The sequence below is a fragment of the Panthera uncia genome (assembly GCF_023721935.1).
Source record: "Panthera uncia isolate 11264 chromosome A1 unlocalized genomic scaffold, Puncia_PCG_1.0 HiC_scaffold_17, whole genome shotgun sequence".
NCBI classification, from domain to species: Eukaryota; Metazoa; Chordata; class Mammalia; order Carnivora; family Felidae; genus Panthera; species Panthera uncia.
Genome location: NW_026057577.1, coordinates 59,677,392 through 59,700,682, shown reverse-complemented (window position 1 = coordinate 59,700,682; position 23,291 = coordinate 59,677,392). Strand labels below are relative to the sequence as shown.

At 38.5% G+C, this 23,291-nt stretch overlaps 1 protein-coding gene across 1 annotated transcript in view; it reads right to left on the bottom strand.

The window, feature by feature from the left end:
* Positions 1-23,291, bottom strand: part of RASGRF2 (Ras protein specific guanine nucleotide releasing factor 2) — a 223,728-nt gene that overhangs the window by 169,375 nt on the left and 31,062 nt on the right. The gene's annotated exons all lie outside the window — the stretch shown is intronic.

The window sequence follows — 23,291 nt, the reverse complement described above, 5'->3', positions numbered from 1 at the left end:
CAACTCTGGAAGATACCACCAAAAGAAAAGAGAGAGAGCAAGTAAATGGGGCAAAATGTTCATTACTAGTGAATCTGGGTAAAGGGCATATAAGGAGTTCTTTGTACTACCTTGCAATTTTACTAAAGTCTAAAATAGTAACAAAATGTAAAGTTTCTTAAAAGTTACGTTTCTAGAAGGCAAATTCATAGTCTTATCTCCAGATATCTGTGGATCTGCTGCAAAAGTTCAGACCACCTGTAATACTAGACTACTTCTGAACATATGACATGCAAAGAGATCAGTATTATGCTAATAAGTCAAAAAAGTGATATTAAGAGCAATAAGAGTAATGTAACTAGCCCTTTACTTTCAAAGAAAAATAACTATATGTAACATCTATTTATATGTAATGTGTATGTCTGTAAGTGGATAAAGAGATATACTGAAAACACATAGTAAATACAGAAAATGTAAAAGCAAACCACATCATCCAGTAAATCTACTTCCTCATGTGTTCAAAGAGCACAAAGAAGTATATTCATTGCAATACTGTTTAACAGCAAAAAAGCAACATAATCTAAATATCTATCAATAAAACCTTAGTTAAGTAAACTACAGCATACCACGCATAAGTAGTTTATCTTTTTTAATTTTTTAATGTTTATTTATTTTTGAGAGAGAGAGAGACAGAGCGTGAGTAGGGAGGGGCAGAGAGAGAGGGAGACACAGAATCTGAACTAGGCTGTAGGCTCTGAGCTGTCAGCACAGAACCTGATGCAGGGCTCGAATTCACAAGCCATGAGATCATGACCTGAGCCAGTCAGACGCTCAACCAACTGAGCTACCCAGGTGCCCCCACGTATAAGTAGTTTAAAACAATGAGTTTTAGGACATGAATAGGACAGGCAATAAAAGCAAGCTAGAAAATACAGAATTGGTAACATTTATTAAAAAGCATTATTAAAATAAGGGGAAGGAAATATACCAAAATGTTAACAGTGGTTACCCTTGACTATTCTCTTCCTGTTTTTAAAGTAAGCTCTATGCCCAGCGTGGGGATCAAACTCATGACCCTGACACCAAGAGTCATATGCTACCAACTAAGCCGGCTAAACACCTCATCTTCTTATTCATATATTTTATGCATTTTCCAAATTAGCCATAATGAGAATATATATTTTAAAGACATAAATATACTTCTATGTGTGGGAATGACATAAAACATACTCAAGGCCTATTACATATTTTCCTGCCTTAAAACAAACAAATATGCTGAAGCATAGCCATACGAAAAAGAAAGCTATTTGGTATGTATTTATTTATAAGTAGAAAAATATACAGTGAATTGCTGGAAACATTTATGTAAATAAAAGGACTTGAAGCACATCTGGTGAACATGCCTGGCTATTAAATACCATAGGAGCAGGATTAGAAAGGGAGCTTAAAATGTTGCCTGCATGTGAACTATTAATGATTGTTTTTCTGGGTCTCTTTTCCTAGAAAATTTTTAATATCAAAAATACATTTTCACTTCATTTTCTGATAGCTGGAAGCTTACAGCTGTCAGACATTTAAGAGAAAATGACAGTCGCCAATCTCCAATAATCAGAATGGCTAAGAATACCAAACTTCAGTGCTGGAAAAGAAAACTGACTCACGCACATGTGTGTTAGCTAGAGCTTTATATTTTTGCTGCCTCTCTAAAATCCTCAAAAAACTAAACCTCTCTCAAACTCTCCAAAGTATATGCCTTTAATTTAGCTTATGCTAATTTTTTTTTCTTTCTGAGGAATATACAACAAAGAATCCAGTCTGTGCCTTATGCATTTGATTTGTTTTGTATCATGAAAATGCAAGCCAAATACCATGGCTTTTGTCTACCATCTATGTACATTATTTACACCTTATGAAAAAGTTTATTTTTTCTTATCCATGAAAACAATACACATATATTATGTAAATATAGAAAGTATAGAGAAGGAAAATTAGAGGGAAGAATTTATCCTTAATCCCAACATCATTCAAAAATAACCACTGTTAAATTTTGATGTATTTCAATCCAGTCTATTTTCTAAAACCATCTTAATATAGTTGAGCTCATGCTACAATGCTATTCTAGTGTTTCTGATGTCACATGAAAACATTTCTAAAGCCTGTATAGAAAGGATATACCACAGTTTATCTAAATGTAGTTGCCTACTTTTGAAATATTTAGAAGGTTTTCAATTATTCCTCATGAACCTTGGTACATAAAATTTTTTATTTGAATTTAGAATTAATCAATTCATTGAGAGTCTCAAGAATGAGCAAAAGATATGAGTAGTTTGGGGGGTTAATTTATTTTTTTGGTAATCTCTACACCCAACATAAGGCTCAAACTCATGACTCCAAGATCAAGAGTTGCACGCTTTTCCAACCACGCCAGTCAGGTGCCCCGAGTAGTTCTTTTTTTTTAAAACCTGTTTTTAAATTTTCTTTAGGGATCTTTGCTCCACACGTTTGCCACAGTTGATGTGAGGCTGCATCTGACAGGCCTGATAGTCTCTACAGAACAACACTCACACCATCATTTCAGCAACTAAGCGGCCCCATATGTGGCACCATAACTAGAAATTACAAGTAGCTTAGCAGTTCCTACCCTTTAGGGGCTTACACTCTCAGGGGAGCTTCTTTAACCTGAGCAGCCTATGGGAATATTCATGCTCACATGGCTAGGCATAATAATAACAACATCCATTCAGTGCTTAACATATGCCAGGGATCATACTAAGATTCCTTCTGCATTCTCTCATTTAATGCTCACAATGACCCATGATTTAGTCCCATTTTACAGATGAGAAAGTAGATTTATAGACATATGATGGTCACCCCCAATCCACCTAGAACATGTGCCTTCAGCTGTAGTAATGAACTCACAACCATCCACCCACATTCTGTTTCCTTTTTTCTGCCATGAAAGCTTTGTATGTGGCAAAGCTAACCAGGTTGTGTAAGTCAAAAACTCAGGACTCTGACTCAAAAGTCCACTCTGCTGAGCGGACCCACCAAAGGATGGACCACATGAGAAGGAAGAAATAGATGGGCTGGAACCTGGAGAGACAGTAAGTATGTCCAGAAAATAAACTTCCAAGAATTAGCAAGACTATAGAGTTCTCTCCTGTCCTTCAATTGTATAATGCTCCTCTCTGCTGCCCCAACCATTTCTATCCTCATTTCCAATCTTTACATCAATGGCCTAAGAGACAAGAGGTGCTACAAAAGGAAAAGAGGGAAGAAGGGGAAAAAACAAAGAAGGATGGAGGAAGAAATCCATTAAATATTTACCAACCACCTTGCTGGTATGCAACATAATATATAGATAGATATGGATACAGATACAGATATAGATATTAACTCGCTCATCTTAAGGACATTACAATTTAGCTAAAGATCTAAATCACTCATAAAGCAATTAAATAACAAAAGATTAAATAGCAGTGTAAGATAGGTCAAGGTGCTAAAATAAGCTGTCTGAAAACAGCAACTACCATTGTTTATTTTTTCAGATTATTTTACATTTGAGATAGTGGGTCCTGTATATCAGACCATGCCTGTTAGATCTTGTCCTATCAGAAAACGTTTACCATAGATGAAGACAATAAATGCCACAAGAGTTCATTGTGCAAACAGATCAAAATACATCTGAGTCTCTCTCAAAAGCTAAGTAAGCCCCAGACAAGAAAGATGGTCTAGAATATGAAAAGAGTAAGTATGAACAAACTGGCAAGGATGAGGCAGAGGTCTCTTGCTGGATAGCACTGGGGAAAGTTGAGGCCTTTTACAACCTCTCTGTTACTGCCACTGCCAAGGGACATGGACAGTCTTGCTGCTCTTCTGATTCCAGCCTCGATCTCCTATTAACTCCCTCCCAAATGAGGAGCCCAATGTGACCTGCTTACTCAGCACTTTACACTCGGTGGGAAGGCTTCCTCTGTGGGTGGGGTGACTGCTTTGAAGAGCAGCATAAGGTTCCACTTCCACCTGTGTTACACCTACAACTAAGACAGCAAGGCTAGCAGTCATCATGGAGAGGCAATGGATCTTAACGGTCGATTTTGCTGGTCCTCCTGTCAGCCTCCCTGGGTTTGGGTCACATGAATGTCCCTTATTTTCATATCCTCGTGCCAGTTGCTTAATTTCTACGTGCCTCAGCTTTCTCATCTAAACTTGTGGGTAATCGTCATAGCTACCTCACAGAGTTACTATGAGAATTGCATGACTTCTTACAAGTAAAGGATTTATGTACATGGAGCTGTTTTCAGTAACAAACTGGGATTTGCCTTACTCTTTATTTGCAGGGCCTGAGCACACAGGTTCAAAGCTTCAGACTCCAGGGAAATAGGAGGCTCCTCTTTCAGAAAATGTCAAGCTCCACGTAGTCGAGGGGTGAGGTGTGCCCAGGTTAAATGGGCTTTATTATTCATTTGATTGGCTATTCTTCCACACATGGTCTATTAGTGAAAGCCCTAGAGGACAAAAGGAATCTAAACCCCTAACAGAAGGGCTATAAGCCTGTCGCAACTCATGTATCCAATTTTAAAGAGACACAGAAATTACTAGGAAATAAAATAAATTTTAATCTATAGGTAATAGTGATTTATTATGTTTTCTTGAGCTGCAACCATGAGATAATGAAAGCTGTGTTTCATAAGGATTAACCTGACAGCTATATAAATCTTCTGCACGAAATCTCTACATTCATCCAAACCAGTGTTTTTTTAAACAACAATAAAAACTATCACTTTTTTCCCCACATTTTCCAGCCAGATTTTTCAGGACTCTGTATATAGTACTGAATTTCATCAACGCAGAAACTATGAGTCTGATCTCTTGAATCCCACTGCCTACCAGTGCCTGACACATAATAGGTGCTCTACAATGTCGACTGAATAAACACAAAACAATATTTACTGTCACCAAAAGGACCACTGTGAGAAAGCTGGGCTTGATGGCACAAGTTTTTTTAAAAATGGGAGTCACCTGGGTGGCTCAGTGGGTTGAGCGTCCAACTTCAGCTCAGGTCATGATTTTGCAGTTTGTGGGTCCAAGTCCTGCATTGAGCTCTGTGCTGACAGCTCAGAGCCTGGAGCCTGCTTCACATTCTGTGTCTCTCCCTGTCTCTGCCCCTCCTCCACTCATGCTCTGTCTCTGTCTTTCAAAAATGAATAAACGTTAAAAAAAAAAAAGGTTTTTTTTTTAATGTGGGAAAAAAGTAAGGGACTGCACGCCCAGCTAACTCCCACTGCAACAGGAGGTGATGATGTCCCTGGAAACCAACACTGGAGCTCTCTGAAAGCCTTGGTGCCGATAGGGATGGAGCCTCAGGGCTCAGCTTGGGAAAGGTCCCAGAAAAAAGTGAACCATCTGGCCCCCAGAGGAGAAGGGCCTGCTCTACAGTACAGAGTGAATGGTCTCTCCAGAGCCAGAAAGGGTCAATGTAAATTCCTAAGTTGCTGAGTATGAAAACCAGCAAATAGGGAAAAGGAAACTCAAGTTCAACCTTCCTTCCAACACAGGAAAGAATCTTGGGAGCATGTTTTCTGGGAAGACTTGGTTAATTTGAAATACAATCAGAAACTTTTTGAGCAGATTACATGGGGAAAAGAATAAGCATATGATTTTGATGGCATCTAAATCAGTCAAAATGCAGGAAGAGGAAATGGATGAGCTGCCCTGTGGCATGAAACTGATTTTAACTCATACACAGCCTCATGTCTGTCTGCTATGTACAAATTCTTCTACTTACTACTCTAACTGAAACACACTTTTGGCAACACCTTTTCACTTTCAAAATTTTTGTGGCTTTCCCAAAGCCATTTATGTCAAAAGACTTTCCACTCTCAAAGGTCCTTCAATCAGAATAAAAAGCATCAAAGTGAAATCAAGATGAGTCTGAAGGGTAATCAAAACAGGATCTCAACAAAAAGACTGCGAACAGAGTGTGATTACACCTCAATAAATAACAAAACAACCTAAAGTGGAAAGAAAAACTGACAGGAAATACCACAAAATGTTAAAGTAGATGTCTCTGTAATACAAATTGGAGTAATTTTGGTTCTATATTCATAGAGCTTTTTAAAGGAGCATTTATTTATTTTTATTGAAAAACATACAAACATTTAACTAACTAAATAAATATTAAAGTCCAAGTTGTTTTCAAACTAGGAAAGAAACAAAAAAAACCATCCAGAGACTTGAGTGAGGTGTGGTTTGTTATTTAGAACTCACTGGAAATATTTTCCTTCATATTTTGAAAGTCTTTTATTGTACTCAGTAAAATATTTTAACTTGGAAGCAACCTTAAAGATTGTCTGATAAAAACGACCTCATTCAACAGCTGAGGAAATAGAGTGGATTTCCTAACAAATGGCCAGGAGGGGCAGACCTGGAACTCTGACCCACAATTCCTGCCTCCTATTCAATGCTATCTCAAATACTGAGTCTACATCACCAAGGAAAGCATCCCCTTAATTTCCAGATAGAAAAAAACACTGCGAAATATAACGTCTCTTCACTCTTGGGTACACACCCAAGAGAAATGAAAATATGTGTCCATATAAAAACTTGTATATGAATGTTCACAGAGGCATTATTTTAATAGCCAAAAAATGGAGACAACTCAAATATATATCAATTGATGAAGGGATAAACAATGTGGCATATCCATAAAATGGAATATTATTCGGTACAATATTCTGAATATTCCCTTTTATGAATGAAGGTACTGATAACATGCTATATACATACATGGATGAGCCCTGGAAACACTATGCTAAATGAAACAAGGCAGTCACAAAGGACTACATATACATGATTCCATTTATATAAAATGTCCAGAAGAGGCAAATCTCCAGAGACAGAAAATAGATTAGTAGTTGCCTAGGGATGCAGGGGGTGAGTTTAGGGGGGTTAGGTGATGATATAGCTAAGGGATGAGAGGTTTATTTTTTGAATGTCACAAAAATGTTCTTAAATTCTTTGTGGTGATGAGTGCAGCTGAAAACAAATAACAAAAATTCATCAGCATGTGTTGCATTTCTATTTCAAGTAAACAATACTGATGATGTCACATTACAGAGAAAACAACCATCTACATAGATTATGATTTCAATCAGAGCACTTATCTTTTCCACAATTGTTTCACTGGAACTGGTTACGTTACCCGGGCCCTGGCACTCCTGCCTCTATCTGTTAAGATAGTTAATTCTCCAGAACCATTTCAGCTGAGGAAATGACCAATTTAAATAATTGTGTGTACCGTTTTGTGGAACAAGCCAGGTTCAGCCAAGAGGGCCACCTCCTTTAAAGAACAATATATTACTAGAAGGTAATAAATGAAGCTTCTTTAAATGGTTTGACCACATAATTAGGTGTCTGGTGATTCTCACTCACAGGCCAGTTGGTAGGTTGCTTTGGACACGCAGCTTCATGGCCAGACAACCGACAGAGCCTCGTAGTGAGCTCCATTTCTCACCCACCCAGAGTCTAAGAACCCACTAGCAAAGAAAGACCACTCTGAAACTAATATAACACCGTATGTTAAGTGTGTTGGAATTTAAACGAAATTAAATTTTAAAAAGAGAAAAGAAAAACCACTCCGTGATCACTACCCAGAAACAAAAGGGTGGACAATAAGCAATGTGCCACACCTTATCGTATTTCTCATCAAGGAGGAGACCTATATTACAAGTGCATCCAAAACTCAGTAGCTGAGTGCTACTTTTCCTTGCCTGTTAAATGACAGGAAACTGCTCATTGTTCGTACAACAAGTTCAGCAGCAAGGGAGAGCTTTATCGTGGCCACAGGCCTCGAATCATTCCAGAGAACCTCAAATGCTCTTAGGCTCTTCCTGCCAACATTAACACAAACACAAGGCACACAGGTCAACTCCCAGTTTTCATGCTACCAACAGCTCTGCAGCAAGAACCCTGCTTTCAGGCAGCAATTTTTAAAGGAGTTTTTAAAGTAGGGTGAACATGTGTACAGCTGACTGGCACCCTTGTTAGCACCACTGATGAAAATAAAGTTAAATGAGCATTCTCTAGGCAAGCCCCCTAATTGTTATCTCCAAGACTTTCTTCAAAGACCTAAGACAACAGCAAAAGTGCCAGAAGGCTTGGCTCGCCAGTTTGGGGAGGAAAGTGTAGGCTTCTTTATCCTAAGGCAATTCAGAAAAAGTAGATACTCTTTTTCTTTAGGTCTACAGTTCACCCTCAGCACTGACCTATCTTACATAGATTTCTACTTTAATACATGAAATTAAAACAAATTCTTTTCATATAATTGTATTTGTCAATTATACTCAACAAAGCTGAAATAATTATTTTCATGAATAAACCTAAAATCCAAACCAACTTACTTTTCCTTTATTAAAAAAAAAAATGTCTAACTCTTTGTGATATATTTTAAAAACTGAGATAGCCACTTTCCTCTGGCAGGGAGTCAATTACTTAGACCAAATCCATGCCCGCTGAACAAAGTAGCTCAAGGGATTCTCATTGACAGTTTCCATCTGTTTGATAGAAAAAACTACTTTTTTTCCATGAGCAGCCCAATGACCAAAGCCAGTTACGGCATTCTGCTTGCCAAATCTGTCATAATAAATGTAACATAATGCTGAAAATCTATTGTCAGGGAAAATGATAATCCTATTATCAATTCCATTTCACCATGTCAAGTGAGATAACATCTTGCAATATTCGGGGGGGGGGGGGGGGCGGTAGGGAATGGCTTCATTACAAAATTTCCAGGTCTATACAATGTATCCTCTTATTTACATAGTCTTGATATTCTATAAGTACTTCGATATTCCAAAATGCACTTTAAAATCAAGATTGTTACTAAGTAAAGGTAAAGTGATAGGGCTTCTTTTACTTCTTCCAAAGATACAAATTTAGTCAGTAGAAATCATAGAAGCCCACATTTTAATACCACAGAATCCCTCGTTTACAATGACAAAATTGGAGCCTCTGAGCCACTGAAAATATTAAGAAAGGATAGGTCACCATAAGTTACTGTCCAGATGCTCCTCAACTATCCCTCAGTTTTTTTTCTTCATCACCCATCTTTTTTTAATTAAAGTTTTTTTTTTAGTTTATTTATTTTGACAACGAACAGAACACATGAGTGAAGGAGAGGCAGAGAGCAAGAGGGAGAGAAAGAATCCCCAAGCAGGCTTTGGTTGCTGTCAGCACACAGCTTGATGTGGGGCTCAAACTTGCACACTGTGAGATCACGATCTGAGCCGAAGTCAAGAGCTGACGCTTAACTGACTGAGCCACCCAGGCGCCCCTTGTCATTTGATCATTTAAAACAGTTAGCAAAGAAATTGTGGTTTATATACACAATGGAATACTACATGGCAATGAGAAAGAATGAAATATGGCCCTTTGTAGCAACGTGGATGGAACTGGAGAGTGTTATGCTAAGTGAAATAAGCCATACAGAGAAAGACAGATACCATATGTTTTCACTCTTAGGTGGATTCTGAGAAACTTAACAGAAACCCATGGGGGAAGGGAAGGGAAAAAAAAAAAAAAGAGGTTAGAGTGGGAGAGAGCCAAAGCATAAGAGACTCTTAAACACTGAGAACATTGGGGCGCCTGGGTGGCTTGGTCGGTTAATCGTCCGACTTCAGCTCAGGTCATGATCTCACGGTCCATGAGTTCGAGCCCCGTGTCGGGCTCTGTGCTGACAGCTCAGAGCCTGGACACTGTTTCAGATTCTGTGTCTCCCTCTCCCTCTGCTCCTCCCCTGTTCATGCTCTGTCTCTCTCTGTCTCAAAAATAAATAAACGTTAAAAAAAAATTTTTTTAACTGAGTACAAACTGAGGGTTGATGGGGGGTGGGAGGGAGGGGAGGGTGGGTGATGGGTATTGAGGAGGGCACCTTTTGGGATGAGCACTGGGTGTTGTATGGAAACCAATTTGACAATAAATTTCATATATTGAAAATAAAAAATAAAAAAAAAATAAAAGTTAGCAAAGGAATGGCATTTCAACTGCCATCTAGCTATTTTAGTAAATTCTTTGATCAAAACATAGCACTAAACCTAGTATACAAATACAAATGCAGGAAAGAAAACCAAATAAATAAAGATGTATCGCAGGGGAGGAAAAAAAGAAAGAAAGGAAGAAAAGCCCTGTATGTGAAGTTGATAAATTAAGGTAACTGCTCCCTCTATACATGGAAATGGGAGTTAAATGCTAAAAATGTCACCCTTATTTCCTCCAGTGAAGCAAAACCAGAAGAAGGAAAGGTTGGTGGATACTCCTTTCAAAAACAGACTTTTCACTGAATATACACAGTAGTTTGCCACTGGGCTACTGCTGTACAGTCATTTGCTAAAACCTACAGTGGTAACCAAATGATCTAATTCCACATAGCGATGGCCCTTCATAGATAAACTGTCAAAGGAACCCATTTCCAACTGAAATGTATGAGCAGCTTCCACCCATTCCCTAGAGACCACCAATTCTGTCAGAATTCAAAAGGACACAGAAGACAAATACCATATTCAAACCAGCAGAGAGGGGAAGCCCATATCTCCCTTCTGTGTAACACAGATTTCTAAGTGTCTACCACATGGCCCAAACTATGCTGGGTGCTGTTTGGCTTTCAGGATGAGAAATTTTTCCTGTCAGCCCTCAAGGGAGTTACAATCATACAGCAAAATGGAGGCAAGAAAAAAAAAAAATACAAGTCAGGGTAAAATTAGATGTCAAGAGGAAGTTGCTCTGGATTTCCAAAAAAGAAAAGCACATGCCCATGAGACAGCCTTTCAACCACCAAATGTTTACATCATAGCTCTTAAATTACCAAGGAGTAGCATCTACACTCAGAAAGCATCTACACTCAGCACCTGACTCTCAAAATACTGAAGAGTACCTTCACGGTCCCTAGGAAAACGTAATGAGGTCTAAGGGTCTATAGACTAAATGTTTGTGTTCCCTCAAAATTCATATGTTAAATTCTAATGCCCAGAGTGAAGGTATCAGCAGGCAGAGCCTTTGGGGTGATTAGATCTTGACAGTGAAGCTCTCATGAGTGGGATTAGTGCCCTTACAAAAGTGATCCCAGAGAGATCCTTCATTCCTTCCACTATGTAAAGACACAGTGAAAAGATGGCCAGCTACGAAACAGGAGGCAAGCTCTCATCAAATGCCCAATCTGCCCTGGCCTGGATCTTGGACTTCTAGCCTCCAGAACTGTAAGAAATCAATTTCTATCGTCTATAAGCCACCCAGTCTATGCTACTCTGTTACAGAAGCCCAAATAGACTAAGACAAAGAGTCCTGAAATGACAGTAAAAACTGAGATGTTCATGTGTAAAAAGAATGAAACATACCAAGACTGTAGGGACATGTTTTGCAGGAATATCAAATAGTGTACGTGATGTCTATGGGCTCCTGCAGTGAATCCAAATTTAGCAAAGGAGCCCAACAAAGGCTGGAAAGTCACTACTCAAATCCATCATTAGTTCAGAGTATCTTATCCTTGATTAAAATCATCCTAGAGAAGACTCGTGTAATAAAGGCCAGCTTCATTCATAAATCTAATAAATAAAATTTTTAAAAAGACTGCGGCTGGAAGGCTATTGTCTGGGTGCCCTATTTCCCACTAGTGAAGGCATACTAACAACACAGAAAGGAAAAAGAGCCTGTTGGATCACAAATATCATCTCAATCTCAATCTCTTTAGAATAGTCTTCCTTCACTAAGGCTGCATGCAGCCTTTTGTCTGGTAGACATGCCCAACCTATTTAGATGGTAAATGAGAAAAAACAGAAAACTGTAATAGTATTCGCTGCTGCATAACTCAGCTATGCAACAATTCACCACTCTCACAACTCACATATCCTCATGTTTGAAGCACATAGCACCAAATTTACAGAGGCTAGGTACAACAGCAAAAAACTGATAGCCAGTTATGTGTGTTGCCCTTGTTTCATCTGTGGCCTTTCTTGGAGTTTGCTCAGATGATAGAGTGTCAGGACTGCAGCTGTTTGAAGGCGGCTGGCCAACATTACTGATTGTAATTACCTGTGTTTTGTGTATCATATTGAAGAAAGCCTGTCTTTGATGAGTCACTAGCATACAGAGCTACATAGAACACAACCAAGCCAAGGTACTGCTTGGTACAAACACCAGTCTGTTGTATTCAAACGCCAGTCCCACACCATCAGAGCTGTCTGCATTACTTGGATAAACCAGTATTGGGTAAATCCAGATATGTCTTTGATACTTGAACTTTTACTAGGAAAAAAGCATGAACTATTGCTAGACTTAATATGAGAGGCTAATTTACTAACATTACTGTTTTAAAATAAGTTGTTCAAAAGTAAGCTAGGATTGTGCTTTTTCCATAATGGATAAAAGTGTAAACTGAGGTCTTGGCTCAGTTGGAACTTTCAAGCAAAACAGGGACATGTAACCTCTCCAGAGTAGCATTCATAGGGTAGGGAGATTTCTAATGTTGGTGGCTCAAGGCTCCAAAAGCAAGTCTTCCTTAAGCAACCCCAGCCCAGGCATAAGAAATATGAATCAAGAAGTCACCTGAGAAGGGGCTCCTCTCCTCCAACCCCAGCTGTTGCAACCCCAGCCATTCCAGGACCAGATGTTCCAGTCCCCTGTGGTCCCAGTGGAGGCTTCAGTCATGGTGGAACAGAGAAAAGCCATCCCTGCTTTGGCCATTCTGAATTCTTGACCCAAAGAATCCACGATTATAATAAATAAATGATGTTTTATGCTGGTTAAGTTTTGGGCAGGGAGGTTGTTATGAAACAACCACTCTCTGCTTTTCCCATCCCAGGGCACAGAGCTCAAGAAGTTTATCAATAGGCCCAAACAAAAATTAAAACAAAAGAACAACAACAACAACAAAAAATAGAAGGCTCCTCTTTAAAGAAACTGAACTGAGGATAACTGAAGCAGCTAACAAGGATGTATGGGTGCTCCCAGGATGAAAACTGCTACCATTTTGGTTTTGAGAGAAAGGTGGTTTTAAGAGTAGTATGAAGTGTGTGGCAGTGAGCTCCCTGTCTGATCACCAAAAAGTGAAGATTTCCCCAACCGTGTAGAAAGAGCCCAGTCAGCCTTCTTGGTTCTAACATGTTAAATCAGAACAGGTGCAGAAACCTCAAACTCCAGATCTTGCTTCCTCCTGAAACCCTACTGTAGCAGTTAAGATCCCAACAGGAAACCAGTGGCACCTCAGATTATGACAATTTGGAGTCTATTTACAAAACTGAGGAAAAGAGTGTGCAGTAAACTGGAGAGCTAGCAAGGGTGGGACTGTCACCACTCTCTAAGCTGAAAGAGACCAGAGGATAAGTATTTAACCAAATCAAAATGGCAAAACAATCCACAAGAATGCTATTTTGAGGGGCACCTGGCTGGCTCAGTCGGTAGAGCATGTGACTCTTCATCTTGGGGTTGTGAGTTTGAACCTTCAGAAGAAGTATGTAACCAGACTGAGGCAACTCCACAGATCAAGTTTCCAGCAGAATACATACACTGACCTCATTCTCCCCACTCCTGTTCATCTCATTTTGGTCTCCTCATTGGCTAGACCCACCTAGAAGCCATCAGGCATGGTGGCCTGCTGATACAATCCATAGAGGCAGAGAGTATAGTGAAGAAGGGTGGAGACTGGGTGTAAAGGGACATAGTAGAAGGGATTTCACGTCTCTCACTGAAAAAAATGAAAGGCAATAAGGAACTCCAAGGAGGGAAAAATACAAAAGAAAGTCACAGTGCAAACACAAAACCCACTAAAATGTGGCCAAATGTGGTGGGCACACTGGAAAAATAATTTATTTAAAATTATTTCTTGAGGACAAAAATGGCATTGGATCCATGGAGAAAGAAATCTAACCACAGTATACCCCTATGTGCTGCAATGAAACCTGCTTTCAGCTTTTGTCTTTCAAAAATCAACCTATATATAAGGCATAGATGACTAATTTCAGAATGTATTTTTCAATAATAACTTCACAGTAAAGGTGGGGTAGGAGAGGAGGAGGAAGGGCAGAAAGTAAAGAATAAAGAGGTGCTGTTGAAAGTTAATGAAAGAAGAACTACAAATTTATAAATATTATTAAAAGTTATAAAATAGGAATATGGTAACCACTGTGGGAAGGTTACCTCAGGCTTTATTTGCACAACATGTGAGCATTTTCCCCTGGGCATTTCAGTTTCTGGAACAAATCGCTTAGTAAACATAATGTCTTCTTGTTCTAGTCATTCAAAACTCTCCTTCAGCACCAGTTCTTATGCTATACTCCTACTGTCATCTTCCTATTTTAAAGATGCAGCTGTTGTCAATGAAGAGATCAAAGCCTTGACAACTTTAAAGGGAAATACTTGATAATTTTATTCTATGCTTTGGATCTCACATTGGTATGAGCTACAGAAATTGTTACATTTTGTGACAAAACAAAAGAACTTCATAATATGAACTATGAAGCTATTACTATTTCAGTGATCTCCCACTTTAGCTATTTTGCCCATATAAATGCCCCAAGAAAATAAAATGGCTGTTTGGGCCTCATGAAGATCATATGTTTTTGTTGTTGTTAGATTTAAATAAACAAACGTCTTGAGACTGTGGTTTCTATAAGAGGGGTCTGGTCTTGAATTAAGAATTCTCTTCAGAGTACATTAATTCCTAGAAATATATAATATTTCAAAACTGAATCAGGAAGAAATAGAAAATTTGAACAAACTGATCACCACCAATGAAAATGAATCAGAAATCACCCCCCACCCCAAATCCAAAACTAAATGGCTCCACGCGTTAGTACTACCAAACATTTAATGGAAGAATTAATAGTAGGGCACCCGGGTTGCTCAGTTGGTTAGCCTCCAACTTCAGTTCAGGTCATGATCTCGTCATTCAGAGTTCAAGCCCTGCGTCAGGCTCTGTGCTGACAGCTCAGAGCCTGGAGCCTATTTCAGATTCTGTGTCTACCCCTCCCCTGCTTGTGCTCTCTCTCTCTCTTAAAAATAAACGTTAAAAACATTTTTTTAAAGAATTAATACCTGTTCTCCAACTATTTCCAAAAAATAGAAGAGGAAGGAAAGCTTCCAGAATCATTCTATAAGGCCAGCATTACCTTGATACAAAAAACAGACAAAGACACTACCAAAAAAGAGAACTACAGGTCAATATATCTGGTGAACATAGATGCTAAAATCCTCAACAAAATATTAGTAAACCAAATTCAACAATACATTAAAAGAAATCACTCACCATGATCAAGGGAGATTTATTTTATTCATTTATTTATTTTATTCAAGGGTGGTTCAATATTCACAAATCAGTCGTGATACATCACATTAACAAGAGATAAAAACCATATAATCATCTCAGTAGATGCAGAAAAAGCAATTGACAAAGTACAACATACAGCCATGATAAAAAGGAGGGAACATATCTAAATATAATAAAGGCTATCTATGAAAATCCTAACATCACATTCAGTGATGAAAAATAGAGTTTTTGCTCTAAGATGAGGAACAAGGCAAGAATATCCACTCTCACCACTTTTATTCAACACAGTACTTAGGTTATGAAGTCCTAACCACAGCAATTAGACAAGAAAAAAAAAAAAACCAACATCCAAATTGGTAAAGAAAAAGTAAAACTGTCACTACTTACACATGGCATGATACTATACAGAGGAAACGCTAAAAACTCCATCATAAAACTACTAGAATAAATGAATTCAGTGAAGTTGCAGGATATAATACTAATATATAGAAATCTGAAATCTGTTGCATTTTTATACAATAGTAATGAAGTAGCAGAAATAAATTAAAAAAGCAATCCCATTTATAATTGCAACAAAAATAATAAGATACCTAGGAATAAGCTTAACGAAAGAGGTGAAAGACCTGTACTCCAAAAACTAGAAAACATTGATGAAAGACATCGCATGACACAAATGGAAAGATATTGCATGTATATGGATTGAAAGAACTAATATTGTTAAAATCTCCATACCACCCAAAGCAATCTACAGATTTAATGTGATCTCTATCAAAATATGAACAACATTTTTCACAGAACTAGAACTAATAATCCTAAAATCCATATGGAACCCCAAAAGACCCCCAAATAACCAAATCAATCTTGAGAAAGAAGAACAAAACTGGAGGTGTCACAATCCCAGATTTCAAGATATACTACAAAGCTGTAGTAATCAAAACAGTTATTGGCACAGAAATAAACACATAGTTTCATGGAACAAAATTGAGAGTCCAGAAACAAGCCAACACCTGTATCATCAATCTATGACAAAGGATATAAAATGAGGAAGAATATACAATAGGGAAAAGAGAGTCTCTTCAACAAATGGTGCTGGGAAAATTGGACAGCTATATGCAAAAGAATGAAACTGAACCAGTTTCTAACACAATACACAAAAATAAACTCAAAATGGATTACAGACCTAAATGGGAGACATGAAAACATACAACTCCTAGAAGAAAACATAGGAAGCAATCTCTTACATTAGCCATAGAAACATTTTTTCTAAATATGTCTCCTTAGGCAAGGGAAACAAAAGCAAGAATAAACTACTGGGATGACACAAAAATAAAAAGGTTTTTCACAGCAAAAGAAACCATCTACAAAACAAAAAGGTAACCTAGTGAATGGGAAAAGATATTTGCAACTGACATATCCAATAAGGAGTTAATATCAAAAATACATAAAAAACTTACACAACTCAACACCAGAGAAACAAATAAATCCTATTTAAAAATGAGAAGATCTGAATACACATTTTTCCAAAGAAGACATAAAGATGGCCAAAGACACATGAAATGATGCTCAACATCACTCATCATCAGGGAAATGAAAGCTAAAGTCACAATGAGATATCACCCTACACCAGTCTGAACGGCTAAAATAAAAAACACAAGAAATAACTAGTGTTAGTAAGGATGTGGAGAAAAAGAAATGCTCATGCACTGTTGGTGGGAAGTAACTTGGTGTAGTCACTGTGGAAAACAGCATCGAGGTTCCTCAAAAAATTGAAAACAGAATTACCATATGATCCAGTAAGTCCACTAGTAGGTATTTACCCAAAGAAAGTGAAAACACTAATTCAAAAAGATATAAGCACCCCTATATTTATTGCAGCATTATTTACAATAGTCAAGGATGGAAACAACCCAAATATCCATTCCTAGATAAACATAAAGTAGTGGTATACACATTATAATGGAACATTACCCAACCATAAAAATCAGTGAACCACTGTACCATTTGCAACAGCATATATCAATCTAGAGGGTATAATGCTAAGTGAAATAAGTCAGTCGGAGAAAGACAAACACCATGTCTTTGTCAGTCATGTGGAATTTAAGAAAACAAATGAACAAAGAAAAGACACACACACACACACACACACACACACACTCACATACAGAGAATAAACTGGTGGTTTTCAGAGGGGAGGTGGGTGGGGGGGGGTGGGTGAAAGAGATAAAAGAGATTAAGACTATATTTCTCTTTCTCTGACTAATTGAGGACTTTAAGACACAGAACAGATGAACACAAGGGAAGGGAAGCAAAAATAATATAAAAACAGGGAGAGGAACAAAACATAAGAGACTCTTAAATATGGAGAACAAACAGAGGGTTGCTGGAGGGGTTGTGGGAGGGGGGATGGGCTAAATGGGTAAGGGGCATTAAGGAATCTACTCTTGAAATCATTTTTGTACTATATGCTAACTAACTTGGATGTAAATTAAAAAAAATTTTTTAATAAAAAAAGAGTATACTTCTCTTGATGAGCACTGAGAAATGTACAGAATTATTATATACCTAAAACTAACATAACACTGTATGTTAATTGTACTTCAATTTTTTAAGAAGTCTCTCTATATTTAAGTGAAGTCATCAAGTATTTCAGAGTCAATAGTATCCTTGAGCACAGAAAAGACCCTGTGCTTGGTGAACACATTCTAGTTTGTAGAGTTCATGGAAAAGTCTGACCCACAAGGATGCCAGATGTCAGATGATGAAGTCATTTACAAAGAAGATTTAGAGAAGGTAAATTACTAAACCATCCTGTCTGCACCTGCAGCTCCTTATAATAGAGGAAACCTAGAATCAGTATCCACTTCTAACATCTCAAAGATGATGTTTATAGAAGTACAAAGAAAATATGCTTGTATTCATAAATACTACTTTAAAGGTGTTTTTTTAAAATAACTTGGCTAAGATGTTTTAACTAGTTGTTAAAACTAATGTTTTAATGAAACTAATGTTTCAACTAGTTGCCAATATAAAAAGTCCTTAGTTGTAAAATCTTTATTGTTAGCTTATTTTTTTCATATGCCTCAAGCTTTCAATTTCATGTTCTTGCTAGAAAGAGAAAACTTCCTTCTTAGTTTGCTTTGCTTAACCTGTGTACACCAAAGAAGTAAAACAAAGCTCTCTTCAAGTCTCCTGCAATTTGCTTCTGAATTTTCTTTGTCATGTTAATATAACTTAAGTTTTTAACATCTGATATCTAATTTAGATATGTAATATGTATACATAACTGAAACAGAAGTGTGTCATATCAATTAACACACACACACACACACACACACACACACACACACACACACACACCCCGAATGGCAGAGTAACCTAACTAGACATGTCTGGACCCCATCCCTGAAATTTATGGTTAAGTAGCTATTTTACATAAAGGATAGTCTATTTAGTCCAAGAACTGTAATTTAATTATTTTCTTCTGCAAAGTACCAGTTTAATTTAAGATATAAAACCAAATATTAGCATTTAAGGTTCCAAGGTAACAATACAGGAATTCCAAATGATGATTTAATTAACAACTACTGGGAAGAAGGGAGAGGAGGGGAAGAGTAGAGGAGGTAATGTAATGAGCAAAATCATCACCTCTCACTGCACAATGTCAATAGATACTGTCAAGAAAGAGTGGCTTGTATATTAATTAAAACCTTCAGAATAACTGAAGAGAGAGACAGTTAAATGCTGTAGGCTCTGAGAAGTGGGACTGGAAATGAAAGAGAGTGGGTGGTAAACTTGTCTTTTTATTTTAAACCGTTTTATACTACCCAGATCATTTTTATAATGTATATATACTTGAATAAATATTACTAACTTGTATAAACATATACACACAAATATACAATAAAACCCCAGAAGACTTTTTGTAGAAATTGAAAAGCTGATTCTAAAATGTGAATATAATTGTATTTATATAAAATTCTACACCAGACAAAGCTACAGTTACAAAACTCAGATTAGAGATTGCCCAGGGCCAGGAGTCAGGGAGGAGATTGACCACAACGTGGCTCCAGTCAAGTTTTTGGGGTGATAAAAACATTCTGTATTTTCACTGTGGTGGTGATTGCACAACTGTTTATATGTGCCCAAACTCATAGAAATGTATACTTAGAATGGATGGGGTTTATTATATATAAATTATCTTCCAATTGACCTTCTTGGGAAATGTGCTAATTGTTTAAGAAACTGGGGAAAGATCTGTAATTCCCTCAAGAGAGTATATTCCCATACTTGACTGCAAATCATAATATTTTTGTGGCAAAGCCAACTTTGCTTCAAGTTATCATGTCAACGAATACAACCTAAGAGGGCTGTTCTTCACAATAGAGGCTGTCACACAGACAAGACCACAGTGCCATCTTGTCATTCATCTGTGAGATTTATGGATCAGGAAATGAAGAGTTTTCTCCAACACTATAAAGATGGAACCAGCAGGTGAAATTTTACGAAGGTTTTGTTTTTGTCCTACAGTCTAAAAACTATTCCCTCATAAATTTCAAAAGGACAGGAACAACCACATGCAGAAACATGACAAAGCCATTGGCTCACCATTTCTGTTTTATTTCTTCAGCACTGCAGAGTTTGATTGTTGCCACTTACTTACTGCCCCTTCTTATTGTGTACTTTGTGGCCAGCTGTCCTATGTTAAGCCCAGGAGCTTGAGTAGTAAGGCAGAGACAAGAAGCTAACCTGAAGACAATTTCTTTACCTTGAGAAAAAATATAGTGTTTGCTTAGGAGCATGAAGTTAGGGAAAGTGCTGGGTGTCTCCCATTTGCCCTTCCACCCTCTCCACTCTTCTTCACCCTGCTCTGTGTCCCTGGAGGCTGAGGTGTATGGAAACCCTCTGGTTGTCTACTGGGCTTGGACCATGAGGACCACCATCAGGAGACAGGCGAGGAAAAGAGCAAAGTTGGGTAGACATTCTTCCAGCTCAGCTCCCTACCAGGATTGGTGGCAATCCCTCTGCAGCTTTTTTCAAATAGCTCCCTAAAGCTAATCTCTACAATTTCTGTAAACACTTCCTCCCTTTAAGCTTCAAGCCTAGATGTGGTAATGGCTCCCTGCCCTAGCAAGCCCTAGGCACTGCACTGTGCCCAGGTTCCCCAAACCCTGCCCTCATCTTTGTAAACAGTCTGCCGAAGTCGCCTCAATTACCCACTTTGAGAATATCAACTCTTACTTGCCAAGACCTTACAGAAGACTTTGGAGACAAAAGGGAACGCAAAGATATATTTAATCCTCTCACTGTTCGTATTGGGAAATTGAGCAATCAGTAGCAGCCACTGGATTTAATCTATTTTGTATATACTGTCCCTGAAACTGAAGTTGATAATATTCTCCTAAAGAAAGACTTAAGCCACACACTTTCTTCCTTTTTTAAGCAATTTAACTTAACAGATTTCAAAATATAGCTCGGTGGAGCAAAACAGTCCTCATAAAAGACTGCATAAAGGATATGGGGCCCATGCATTTCTCCAGATGTAATTTTATCCCCGGAGGCAGCCAGAGAGCTGGATATTTAGACTTCATCATTTGGGGGCTCTTATGGAAAGGTCTTCACTAAATTATGTATACATATGCCATCAACCTATATCGAAAGACCTTCTGAAAAACAGCCTCACAAAACACTCTACCATCTACTTGAGGAATGTTGCTGAGAATATAATTCACTACACAGTACATTCACTACACTACATAGTATTCCCTTTAAGATTAAGGGCCTTAGTCTCTGGGCCATCATGGATCCTATCAGTAGGAATGCCTGGGTGGCTATGTTGGCTCAGGGTCCAAATCTTGATTTTGGCTCAGGTCATGATCTCACAGTTCGTGAGTTCAAGCCACACGTCCGGCTCTGTGCTGACAGCTCAGAGCCTGCTGGGGATTCTCTTTCTCTTTCTCTTTTCCCCTCCTGTGCTCTCTCTCAAAATAAATAAATAAACTTTAAATAAATAAATGAATAAATGATAAATAAATAAAACTCCATTAGAACCATAAAGAAGCCCGAACTGACATGACAACATTTATAACTTATCCTAGAACCAATTCCTTCCTATTCCTTGAAGAGTTTCTTCTCCTTTCACAGGTAAGACCTTGGCTGTATCTGCCTCCTATTCTCTTCTGCAAATTAGAACACTAATTTTTCACTTTATTAACGGGGGGGGGGGGGGGGAGCGGAGTGGAACAGATACCAGACTACATTGGATAAACTTGCAGAAACCCTCAAGAAAGTCAATTCTCTGTGAAAGTGTCTGATAGGCACATGGCCGCAGGTGCCTCCTGCAGCCTCAACACCAAAGGAAACACTCAGATCTAAGAGGCAGGGCCCTGCCGAGGATGGTATTGGCTTTCTGAGGATCTTAGTCTCTCAGTCTGGGTGTGGGTATACATGTGTGTGTGTGCACATACACATGCATGTGTGTGAACATGCACACACACAAAGAGGGCTATTCTCCATGTTAAAGGCACTGAGGGTTCTCTGGTCCAGGATAGGGATTAGGGGAGGTACCATGAGAGTGGACCAGGAAAAGCTGGGAAGCAATGTGGCAAGTACTCATATGGAAGACTATCTGCATCATGACCATCCTGATGGGAATTTCCTCCCAGGACAACCCATTCAAAGAGTCATTCCCTTATCTATAAGGTCCTGCTTGCCTATTAAATTTACTTGCCTCAGCAGCACCCACTTATCTAAGGGCCTTCTGCCTCCAGAATTCATATCAATGTTGTTAGATTAAAAGACACCTTTCCCAGGACGCCTGGGTGGCTCAGTTGGTTGAGTGTCTGACCTGACTCAGGTCATGATCTCACAGTTCGTGAGTTCAAACCCCACGTCAGGCTCCATGCTGACAGCTCAGAGCCTGAAGCCTGCTTCAGATTCTGTGTCTCCCTCTCTCTCTGCCCCTCCCCTGCTCGTGCTCTCTCTCCCTCTCTCTCAAAAATAAATAAATGTTAAAAAAATTTTTTTAAGACACCTTTCCTGGTAAAGTAGCTATATAAACTGCAGGTTCTCAAAATATTTCTGTAAAACTTGAACCTGTTTCCATAATTTAAAAAGGGAAACATTTTATGGGGCTCCTGGGTGGCTTAGTCAGCTAAGCGTATGACTTTGGCTCAGGTCATGATCTCACGGTTCGTGGGTTCAAGCCCTGCATCAGGCTCTGTGCTGACAGCTCAGAGCCTGGAGCCTGCTTCAGATTGTGTCTCCCTCTCTCTCTTCCCCTCGACTGCTCACATTCTGTCTGTCTCTCTCTCCCTCTCAAAAATAAATAAACATTTTTTAAAAAGGGAAACATTTTAAAGATAAAAGGTACTATTTTTCTTTGGTATGTGCTATCTTGGGAACATACTCAATAGTTCAAAAGGTTCTTAAAATGTATGTCCATATGATCTCAGTGATATAAAGCAAACAGTTACACCAGAAATGGCTCTATTAGCAAAATAAAACAAATCAAAACATAAATGGGTGTGTAAGGTGGAGGCTTTCAAGTAAAACTGGAAAGAGGTGAAAAAGTCCTACTGACTGACAGAAGTTTGATAAAGTCCTGAGCTTGTTAGAAAGTCAGACTCTCAGGCCCTGCCCACAACACACTGAATCACAGCCTGTGTTTGAAAGTGCCCCAGGTGATCTGCAGGCCTCTGCAAGGTTTGAGAGGCCTTCTTCTAAGGTCCCTGAAGTTCAGCTCGTCTATCAGGGAATGTATACATTAGGAGGGACTGACAGAAACAAGGGGTCTCAGAAATCTATAGTAAGGTGAAGATGAGGTTTTGCTATTTCTGGAGGTAATTTTTCTGCTCTTGTCTGATTTACAAACCCCTGCAAGCCACAAAAGCACCCATCACACCATCACTAACCCAGGCTTAGCTCACCCAAATTAGAATTTAGCACTTCTAATGTACGGTGACAATCTGAACTCTGCTCTTTCCGAAACTCATGCCAA